We start from the raw sequence: 10,695 nt of genomic DNA on the forward strand, positions 1-10,695 counted from the left end.
ATATCATAAACACGTTGATGTTTAATTTCAAATTCAACAACAATAGCCCCTTTGGCTATACCTCCATTTGTACAACAAGCTAAAATGGCCATGAAATATCTTGAAATTTAAGTAAAATTTAGTTATGATGACAATCAAATATCTATGAATTCATATACTTCGACACTCCCTCTAACACGTCGCACGTCAACACGTCTTCAACACGTCACACACAGATTCACCTTTATTATAATTGATTTACCATGAAAACCGAGCAATTTTTATGATTTGGTAGCTACTTACTTTGTTTTGATAATGACAGATGGTGATTTATAATCAAATGTGAAATCATAGACTACTTCAAACACTTCGTTTTCCTATACTCTTATGCTTGCCTTCGTGAGCGGTAAGTGTTTATTCCTAATCATTAACAATTGAGCACATTATCTCGTCGCTTGATCACATATTTGTCACTGTTCTATAGTGCTCAAAAAGTGACACCACGGACACACACTCTCATAAATCAGTCTCATTCCAGTCCATTTTTACTGAACCTCTACTTTATTGTATTATACACCTGAATTAGATTTCTTTCTAATGTTCTGTTGTATCCTCTGTGTATGTTTTGTGATTTGGTTTATGCTGCTGTATAAACCGAACACAAATATCTATGTACTGCTCAGTTTTAAATGTCTTGATTTCAAAACCACCTATGATCTGTACAGGAGGATAACCACTCTCTATTCTCTCCCTTTTTGCTGTCATTTCACACGAAGAACAAAACAAACAGATGGAGAAGTATTCTATAATGATCACTTCAAGTCAGGGTAACAGATGTGCAGCAAAATTAGCCACAATAATGTAGGATATGACCTTTAATTAAATGAAAGTAACGTTATTATGCATGTTACAGACTCATGTGGAAATTGTGGTAAGTACTTAAAAGTTAAGACTTGCTCAGAGATTAGTGTGACCTTTATAGCAATTACTTTACAACAGAAGAATATTGAAAAAAATCTACATGTGACATGAATAGTTTTGATATTTCGGAATCAAAATATATGCTGAGAAGAGAAAGATGATGTTGCGTCGATAAATGCCTCCATACTTCCAAAAAAGACGACAATACCAGATGGGAATGAAGTAAATAAAACAAGTATTTCTACGAATTCCTTTCCAGCTATGGACACTAGGAAGGAATCTTTTCTTCACATTGTAAGTTACCATAACAATGATATTATAAAACAGTGGCAATAGTATAGAAAACATTACGATGTCCCCTAAAGTGTAAATAGGTCTAATCTAAACAAATACGGATGAATCCAGTCAACTCTTTTAGTTTTAAAACTCTTTTGACAATTGCCGTTCCCCTTTGCGTAAACTCTTTCATTTTAATTTCCTTTAAAATGTGGTTGTAACACACAACCTTCTCGTTGATACATGACATGGATATATACCTCTATTCAACAACAACAAAATCACCGTTAAAGAGTGACGTATTTTGCAGTATCTTCATTACCACAAACGCTTCATGCAGTCATGTGAAACATGAACCAAACCAACTAGGCACAAAAAAATTCCCAGGACCAACTTTACCCTACCTTCACCATAGCAGCTGCTTTGTCTAAGTTCCAAGAATTAGAGGGATGTACTGGTTAATGTGAGGATTCCACTTTTAACTTTTTGAAAGATACACAGAAACCATTTTTTAAAATGTTTAAGAGCACACGATTTAAAGATTAATTCAAAGTTTATTTGATGAAAATTGGTTTGGGAATGGCCGAGCTATCCAAAACAAAGTAAAAAACAAAGCAATTATAATAAAAGTTGGGTCTGGCCTTTTATTAAGATCGCTTTGTTTTGGATATCTAAGTAATTTCCAAACCAATTTTAATCAAATAAACTTTGAATTTCTCTTAGATTTTTATGTTCTCTTATATTTCATTATAGGTTTCTCATTATCTTAAAAATGACCATAAAAAAGTTGGAAACCTGAAGCCCCATCTCAACCAAAACTATATCATTCCTTTAAAGAGATGAAAGAGGGAGCAATAATAGTTCGCTTCCTTCAAAATAATGTGACAGCTGTTTTGGAAACCTGCCGCGTCTTGCGGAATAACGAGGCCCTTAAAAAGAAAACAGCTAATTTAACTGCGTACTTGCACAAAGACTTTGAAATGGAAAAAAAAAGAAAGGAAAGATAATTTAATTACAAGCTTCCGTTGTTTCATTGTTTTATCGTCACCATGGCGCATGATATTGAATTCGAGGAGCATGCTTTACTCATTATTTTGGGCTGGTTGAGAATAGTGAGCTTTCTATCTCTTATCAGTGAGAGATAGTATGGCACTTCTCTTTTTTCCAGGAACATGAATGATGTTATTTAGTCATCATTTTTTAGTGCGATTAATGATTCATTTCCTTTTCGATGACCTTGAGATACCGTCTCTCGCTCCTTTTCATCTCTTGATATCGTTTGGCATTATCCTTCATTTGTCAATTATGGCGCGCAGTAAATCGCCTAGGATGACAGGACCTGCTTTGTTTCTTCAATTTCGGTTACTTGCTCATCTACAGTGAGGGAAAAGACACACAAACACAGATCAACCTCATTACGAATTTAATATCATAACGATATGATCCATTTGCCTGCCTGAAAGTCCTTCACATATTACGTGATTCAAAGATTATCAGCAATCATATACGATACGGTGAGAATATGAATACACGGTATAAAAAATGTCAACGTTGTAAAAGATTTTCTATTACCACATTTTGTTTCGATTCTTTTCTTTGTAAGATTGCGGTTTTTTTAGTAATAAGAGTACAAATAGCAGACATGAGAGGTTGTGAATCGGGAAATCATTATGCTGTCTAAATTGTTCATTGACTGATTTTCTGGCGTCAGTCGTTCTTCTCATGACTTGTCTGTAAATAGTGTTCACTTTATCGGCAAGTTTACTTTCATTCATACCTAGTCGCCAGGAAAGAAAAGAAGTAGTCCACGTTATGCCTGAATTTCATTTGATTGAGTGAGTGCAAAAACAGAAAAAACGAATAATATTTATATTTCAGTCTGCTGATCAATTGAAATTTATAGTAGTACACATTCACGATTACCCAAGATGGCACTCGTGGACATCTATAACATTTGGGGGATTTCATTTTATTGCCACACATCCTTATTCTACTATAAGGAGTACACCTACACTGGCAATCATTGGCGAAAAAACTGAAGTGAGTTAATCTTGCCTTGGATTAAGATATACGTATATATTATTACAGTACAATTACGGTACAAGCTCAGTGCATTGTGAAATTCTCTCAAGGTGAAATGATCGAAATAACAATGAGTCGAAGGGTTCGGACCTGTGAATGTTATTACACGAAGAGAAACGCTACAAAAGGGAGAAGCGTGAACACAAACATTGCGTCACTACTAACTCTGGACGTGTTTCTCTACGTATAGGGTATGTTATACCGTTTAGTGCGATTATACTCTGAGTATATGGGTAGTAATTTTTGATATTTTACATTTTTGCACTGTAAATGATCTGTTATGGGAAAGGGGGAAAGAGTAGTTTGGTACTAATTGTCATACTTGCCTTCTTGGAATGGGTACGGAGGCAGGACGGACACGGGCTGGCCATTTGGGATTGTTCCCGAAGTGGGCAAGAGGAAGAACTGGATCGGAGTTCCGGCCGGGCCTTGCTTTCCTGATAGATTCATCAAAGCAAGTTGCAGCAAATCAAACATTACAATAGGCCTACATAACTATAAAAGAAAAAAAAAATCCTTTTCAAACTAGCCAGACACTGTAACACAATGTCTACACAAGGGGGAACAGCTCACAGCTCATGGCATTTTTAAGAAGGTCGAAATGAGCGGGAAAACATCTCCGATGGCACGGCGATTGCAATTCTTGGCCATGATGTACAGAAAGTATTACATTTTGATAATGAGTTGTCCAACTAGATTACTAAATGACGCAAGTCTATAGATATGATTCCCCCCCCCCCCCCCCATGTCAAAAGATCGGAAGTTATATTTTGCTTTATTCCCCACGATGATATTCAGGTAAGTTTGTTTCTTTGTTCGTTATTCCCCGCGGAACAATTCCCCCCCCCCCCCCAAAAAAAAAAAAAGCACGAAAATGAAATAAACAAAAATAAAATAAAACAAAATGATAATAATAGCAATAGCGATTATTGTAGTAATCAACAAGTGAAAACATGTATCAATATGAGCACTATTTCAAGACACAATATTACTTACAGAATTAACATCTGAAAAGGGTTGATGAAATTTTCATTACATCAATTATCAAATTTTCAGTGTGTCTTGTCGATTTCCATACATACCACCAATGTACACTGGGACAGCCGGCTGGGCTTTTTCAACCTTCATAGCTTCGTTGTCGTTCTGAAAGATCAATTTTGGCATGCTTAATATCTGAACCTGTGGCAAAAGTATGTACTTTACCATTTGATATTTCAAAAGAAGAAAAAAAAATGTGCCAAAAAGAATGAAGTAGAATTATCGAAAATGAAATTAGATAATCTATTCCGAAGGTTTGTTAATACAAGCCTTCCCCCCCCCCCCCCCCCTCAGCAACAAAAATTTCGAAATTCTTAAGGTGTGTTAGCATGCATCTCGATTTTCCGATTAACGTAAGCTATTTTCAATTACTGAACCCTCGGAAAGCGAACCTCTTTTCTTTTTTCGGATTAACAAACTTTAGAAATAACCATCTTAATTCACATTTTCAGAATTACGGACCCTCGGAATAACGAATCTTATCTTATTTTCGGGTTATACAAACCTTTAGAATAACCCTAAGTAGTACTTTCTCGGTACAGACATGTAAAATGTATATCACCGGTTAGAGAAACCGAATACTGGTCATTGTTTTCATCCCAAACTGTGTAACATCCAAGTTTGTTAGGGGAGTACGCATATTATAGTGTCAGAAACTCTGAAGATCTTCGAACGGATACGTACCAATTCGGCGTAACCTCCAAAACAGTCAAGACACCAGGGCAGCTTGTAGCTGGTAGCCACCATTGCCACAATGCTGACACTCACTTCAAAGGCCGCGTTTATCACGAGGAGGGCATCCACAGTTTTTCGGCCTCCCTTTACATTTATATGTTGAAAGAAACATAAAATTAATGGAACTTAGTCGATAACTACAGAGAAAAAAACCCGCTCCACTCCCAGTCGTTGCTCCTCCTCTTTATACTTGTATGTTTACAGACAGCAGAGAATGACTCTTTTCTTTGTTCCATCTGAAACTTTTGTGTATCAGCCCCCAATTATGAAAATATCAGAAGAGCACAGTGACTGCGAATGATGCATTATGATTGAGTATCAATAAAAATGATTCTGTTTACAAATATCCCTAAGACGTCAAGTGAATTATTCGCGAAATATAACTTTTGACCCCATAAAAAGTTGATCACTGGTAGCAGCTAAAACTTGAATGAAGTCAGTTGAGAAGCGTGGTGGCCAGGGGCAGGGGACACTCAAAACTCAACATTACTTTTGTGCCGGAGACGAAGCAAGAGAGGGCGCCCTTACCAAAAAAAAAGTTACTGCAGGCTAGATTTAATTTGTATTATCATTTCTAAATCCTCCACACGAAATCAGAATGAAATCGATCTAGATGGTGAGTGTTTGAGCACAGAGGTTATGCGAGGACGACGTATCATTTTTTGTTTTTAATCCAACGATAGATGTAAATACAGTAACACTAAAGGTATTACTGTACTCTGGGATCATCTTGTAATCTATGTGGTGATCAACAAGACATTGCAGAAAGAGCAAGATTTGTTGCTATTTAGATGTATAATAGGAAAACCCGCCACTGTTTGTGGATGTGCTCCCTTTTAAACGGAGTCAGTCTGACAATTTACAGTTTGAACAGTAAATCTTTTAGATTCCGGAGGATTCGACTACTGAGTTTGTCTTCTTTTCCATCAGTCAATGGGCACCTCTTAATTTAAAGGTGTGCCTACTCTTGGAGAAAGAGTTCATGGACTGGTCAGAGACATAAAATCCACACGAAGTCGGAAACAAAACATAACTTCAGAAAGAAACGGGCACTTTTACATTCTACCAATACTCTAGTCTACCTATCACAAATGAAATGCACACAAAGAACTTTAATAACAAGTATTTGAAGTTTTCGAAACCGAAACAAGCATTCATAATAACAAATTGAAAAGTTCAAATGAAGTCCTAAAAATGAATGATTAAACTGAGAAACAAAGAAATTCTACACCCAACTAATTTAACTGACATGAACTAAATTTATAAAGAAATATGTGATTCTCTAGGTAACTGCAGGCAATAATTACCAAGCAAATTGCTGGATCAGAATTGGATACATGCAGATCGGAGAGGTCTGGTTTTGGTTTTTGGGTTGTTTTGTTTTGGTTTTTTGTGTGTTTTTGTGTTGTTTTTTCAAGCTCTGACAGATCTGGTTTTCGGAGGTAGATTCAGTGGGTTCATCCGACAAGACCGACACCCACGAGTCATACAGACCACGAGTATGACATTTAAAAAAAAAAAAAAAAGGTATCTGAGTTTATACAGCCCACGAGTCATAGAGCCCATGAGTTCGAAACTAGGCAAATAAGACCAGTGAGTTCGACGTTAGGTAAGAACACCTCACAAGTTCGACATTACAACACGAGGATCAATGTGTCGGTATCGACGGCCTTGTTTGCTTTACGATAGTGTCGAACTCATGGGCTGTATGACTCATGGGCTGTATGAATCTTGAAAGGGCTGTATACGACTCATGGGCTGTACGACTCGTGCGTGTCGGTCTCGTGACGTGCACCCATGTTCTGTCATTTGTCGAAAGTTGCGCGAATGCAGACCTCAATGTGACACCATAATGTAGGTTGTTGTTGTTGTTGTTGTTGTTTCTGTTGTTGTTGTTGCTGTTGTTACTGTTGTTTGTGTGTCTGTTTGTTGTTCTTTTTACCGCTGACACTGGGCAGTATTCAAAGTAGTAGAGGGGCACACAGTAGGTGCTGTACAACTCCTGGCAGCAGGCCGCGATGCAAACACCAAAACATGCTCCTGAAGCCATGAACGATGCAATGTTCAGCCCAAGATAGGAATTGAACTGGAACAGAAATATCAAGGAATTTGATCTACTTAAATTGCATGATATAATATCAAGCAAAAAGCATTCCTATGTAGACAGTCAACCTCTTTTACCCCTTCCCAGAAATGTACTGGAAAGCCTACCTGTCCAGCAAATTTGAAATACAACAATTGGAACAAAATTGTAACACTAAATTAATTACGTCCTTAAGAATACGGACCGTGATACGTATAAATCGCTTCTTCTTCTTTTTTTTTTTTCGTCTCTCGTTAACAATATCGAGAAAATCTCTAGTTTCGGGAAATTAAAGGATAGAATTATCATTTTTGAAGATGTGTGCCGTCTTCAACAAGTAGAATTGTTTTCAATCGTTAGTTGATTTCCATACTAATATTTCCGTAACCACCACGTCATTAATCTCTAGAAATGACAGATAATAGGAAATGAAATCATACCACGATCAACAACACTGGTTGAAGAGTTCGTATATATTAAGTCAAAGAAATAAATTTCTCTATACATTTCAAGTCCTCTATACTTTACAGTAATCTTGTATGATATGTCATTTTCCCTTTTTTTTCCAAATGCATTGTATCGTCATTAATGTAACGATTAGAATTATGATAAATAAAAAAAATAACTATGACAACTTTAGTACATAGGACATTCTTCGCTCAAAATTACTATCAAAGTCAATATTGCATATTGAAAGCTCAAACTAGCCAAAAAATGATGTTTTTGATCTTACCCAGGCTGTGTTAGGGCCCCGATTGTAGGCCATTATTCCGACGATCCCACCACCCACTGAAAACTTTGATATAAAGGAAGGAAAGAAAGAAAGAAAAAGTCGACACCACCTTAAAGCAACAAGGAAATGCATTCACAAACACATACACATGCGTTCCTACTCATGTGTTACTAGGGGGCAAACATTCACATTCACACGAAATAAAATATGAGTGTGCTATCGTATTCACTAAAAGACAGCTTCAATTAGTAACATGATTTGGCACAGAATATCTAATTTGTTTCATTGTACAGTGCACACATCTATATTTATATCTTTTCATATATAGAGAGAGGGAGAGAGTCGTGAGAGAGAACAGTGTATATAATTTATTCTGATGATGACATATTCACGTAATGCTCGTATCTTCACGTCATTTATATAAATCTGTTTGCATTATTTGTTTCATGTGACATCTGAAATAACTGACAATTTAACGTGAATGAAAGGTGGAGAAAAAGCCAAACCAAGTAAATAGCCTACTTGACTCACCAATAGGCCGCCCCACACGGGAATGGCGATGTACGAGAAGCGAGCTTTGATCCCGATAGCAGTAGCTCCGAGAATCACCAGCGCAAGTCCAGATGCGCAATGCATAATTGCAGTTGTCTGTGGCGCAAAACAAAAGCGTTGAAAAACACTTTAGAAGGTGATGATGAGGGAAAGAGACGTGCAAGGCCTCGACCGAAAATAAAACAGAAAAGCAACATAAAACTCTCGTTATCTTGCAACGTTGCCATTACACGTCTTACATAGATATTTAATCTAATTCAATTCAATTCAATTTAATCAAATTTAACTTTTCATTTCCATCAAATTACAAGTAAATCAATACTTACTATTTCAGTCTACTGTCTCCTTTACACAGATAAATATTTACCATTATAAGGGATCCTCGATAGCACCACTCTTTCATTGTCTTTTGAAATCAAGTATTACAGATCAATATACTCCCGGCAGACCTACTTTGACGATTCACTTGGCTGTGATTTGAATTGCATCATAACTTTATATGTGAGAATAAAGTTGATATAAATACACAAACAGAGACATAGAGATTTATATACAGGATAAATACATAATTATGAAGTGTAAGCCAAAGTGATATATGCCATTACGTCCCCAGAGAAAATTAAGTAAGATTTGTGGTCTTTCCTGACATTTAAAGACGTTGTTTTAAAAACATCAACAGGTCCGGTTGCATTATATTCTCAAATGGAAATATCATTTGTTCAAAGCAAAACTGATTATTCTATTCTGCAGCATATATATATATATATATATATATATATATATATATATATATGAATATATATTATATATATAATTACATATATATAATATCATAGAGGGTGGCCAAGAAAGCATTCACAATGACATTCACATTATTCACAATGATAACGGACAATGACAATCACACCGTCAGCCCCACATTCCACACATTGTGCGCTACTGGTTCTATGGCAAGCCGAATTCTCGCTGGTTTCGGTATCTCTGAGAGTGCAAAATGATCACATTTTGAAAATTGCAAGGGTTGACGAAAATGGTCCTAAAATCTTAACGCATCAACTAAAATTAAAGAACTTGGTGTCATTCTATTTGAAAAAAAAATAGCCTTTCCAATAGTATGCAAAATAATGACATAATTGCAACAATATTGCTGAAATTAAAGATCTTATGTGTTCCGTTCTTTCTGGGCCACCCATATATATATATATATATATATATATATATATATATATATATATGTATGTATGTGTGTGTGTGTGTGTGACCGTGCACCTTAAAACAAACATAAAGTCGCACACACTGATTTTGCGTGAGGACTGAAAATAAGTGAAATGGGTCAACCTAGCCGAACTTGACTTTTTCATATTTTCTGAAAGAGCGGGTCTTCTTTTGCATCATGCTAAAATTTGGTATCATAAAACGGGCAGAAAAGTGTGCTTTTTTAGCAGTTTATCTCGAACATTTTTGTTGGAATAGTGTGATTAGGTGTGTCCTTAGAATCCATTTTTCATTTCTGAAAAACCTTTTCCACACTCTTCACTTTCAACTCTAATAACTTTTGAACGGATATTGCTACTGCTTTAAAAGTTGGCATTGATTATGGACAGAATGTGTTAATGAGGCATGCTAAATTTCAGTTTAATCTAATAATCTCTTCATTGTTGTTACTCTGATGGTTTACTTCCTGTTTTTTGTCCCATTCATCGCACAGCCAGCACGGTTTGGTAAAGATTAAGCGCTTGAATAGACACTGTACTTCAGAGCCTCTTTTCTCAGTTCACACTTTTCCTGAGTTTGTGCTTTGTTTCCAATATTTAGATAGGTTAAGAGAGTCCATTTGATTTGAGTTATACATCATTTTAAAGCTTAAAGTCTGCTCTTTCATAATATGGTCTTAACTAAAAATTCATGTCTGGCGACTTTTTGTTTGTTTTGAGGTGCAGGGTCACATATATGGTGTGTGTGTGTGTGTATTTGTGTGCATAAAACGTACTATAAAACCTTAATACCCGGATCATTTATATAAAAATGAATTGTCTTACTCTGAATGCCTTGGCATTCTTCACAGAAGTCACTTTAGGGATGTCGTGTTGCTGCATGGTGTGACTCTTTGACGAACTACAGAGATCTGGAAAGGGTAACAAAAAAGAGCTTAATCCCTGAAGAGGAAATCCGGTCCTAACATATGTAAGTCTGATAAGAAAGAGTAATATACATTACGGGTTCAACCGAAAAAATTTGATCGAAATCGGGTGAAAAAGAAGGAAGTTATGACATTTTGAAGTTTCGCTAATTTTTC

This window comes from Diadema antillarum, unplaced genomic scaffold (assembly GCF_040938485.1).
Source record: "Diadema antillarum isolate AM-2024a unplaced genomic scaffold, OU_Dant_1.0 scf00000038, whole genome shotgun sequence".
Classification (NCBI taxonomy): Eukaryota; Metazoa; Echinodermata; class Echinoidea; order Diadematoida; family Diadematidae; genus Diadema; species Diadema antillarum.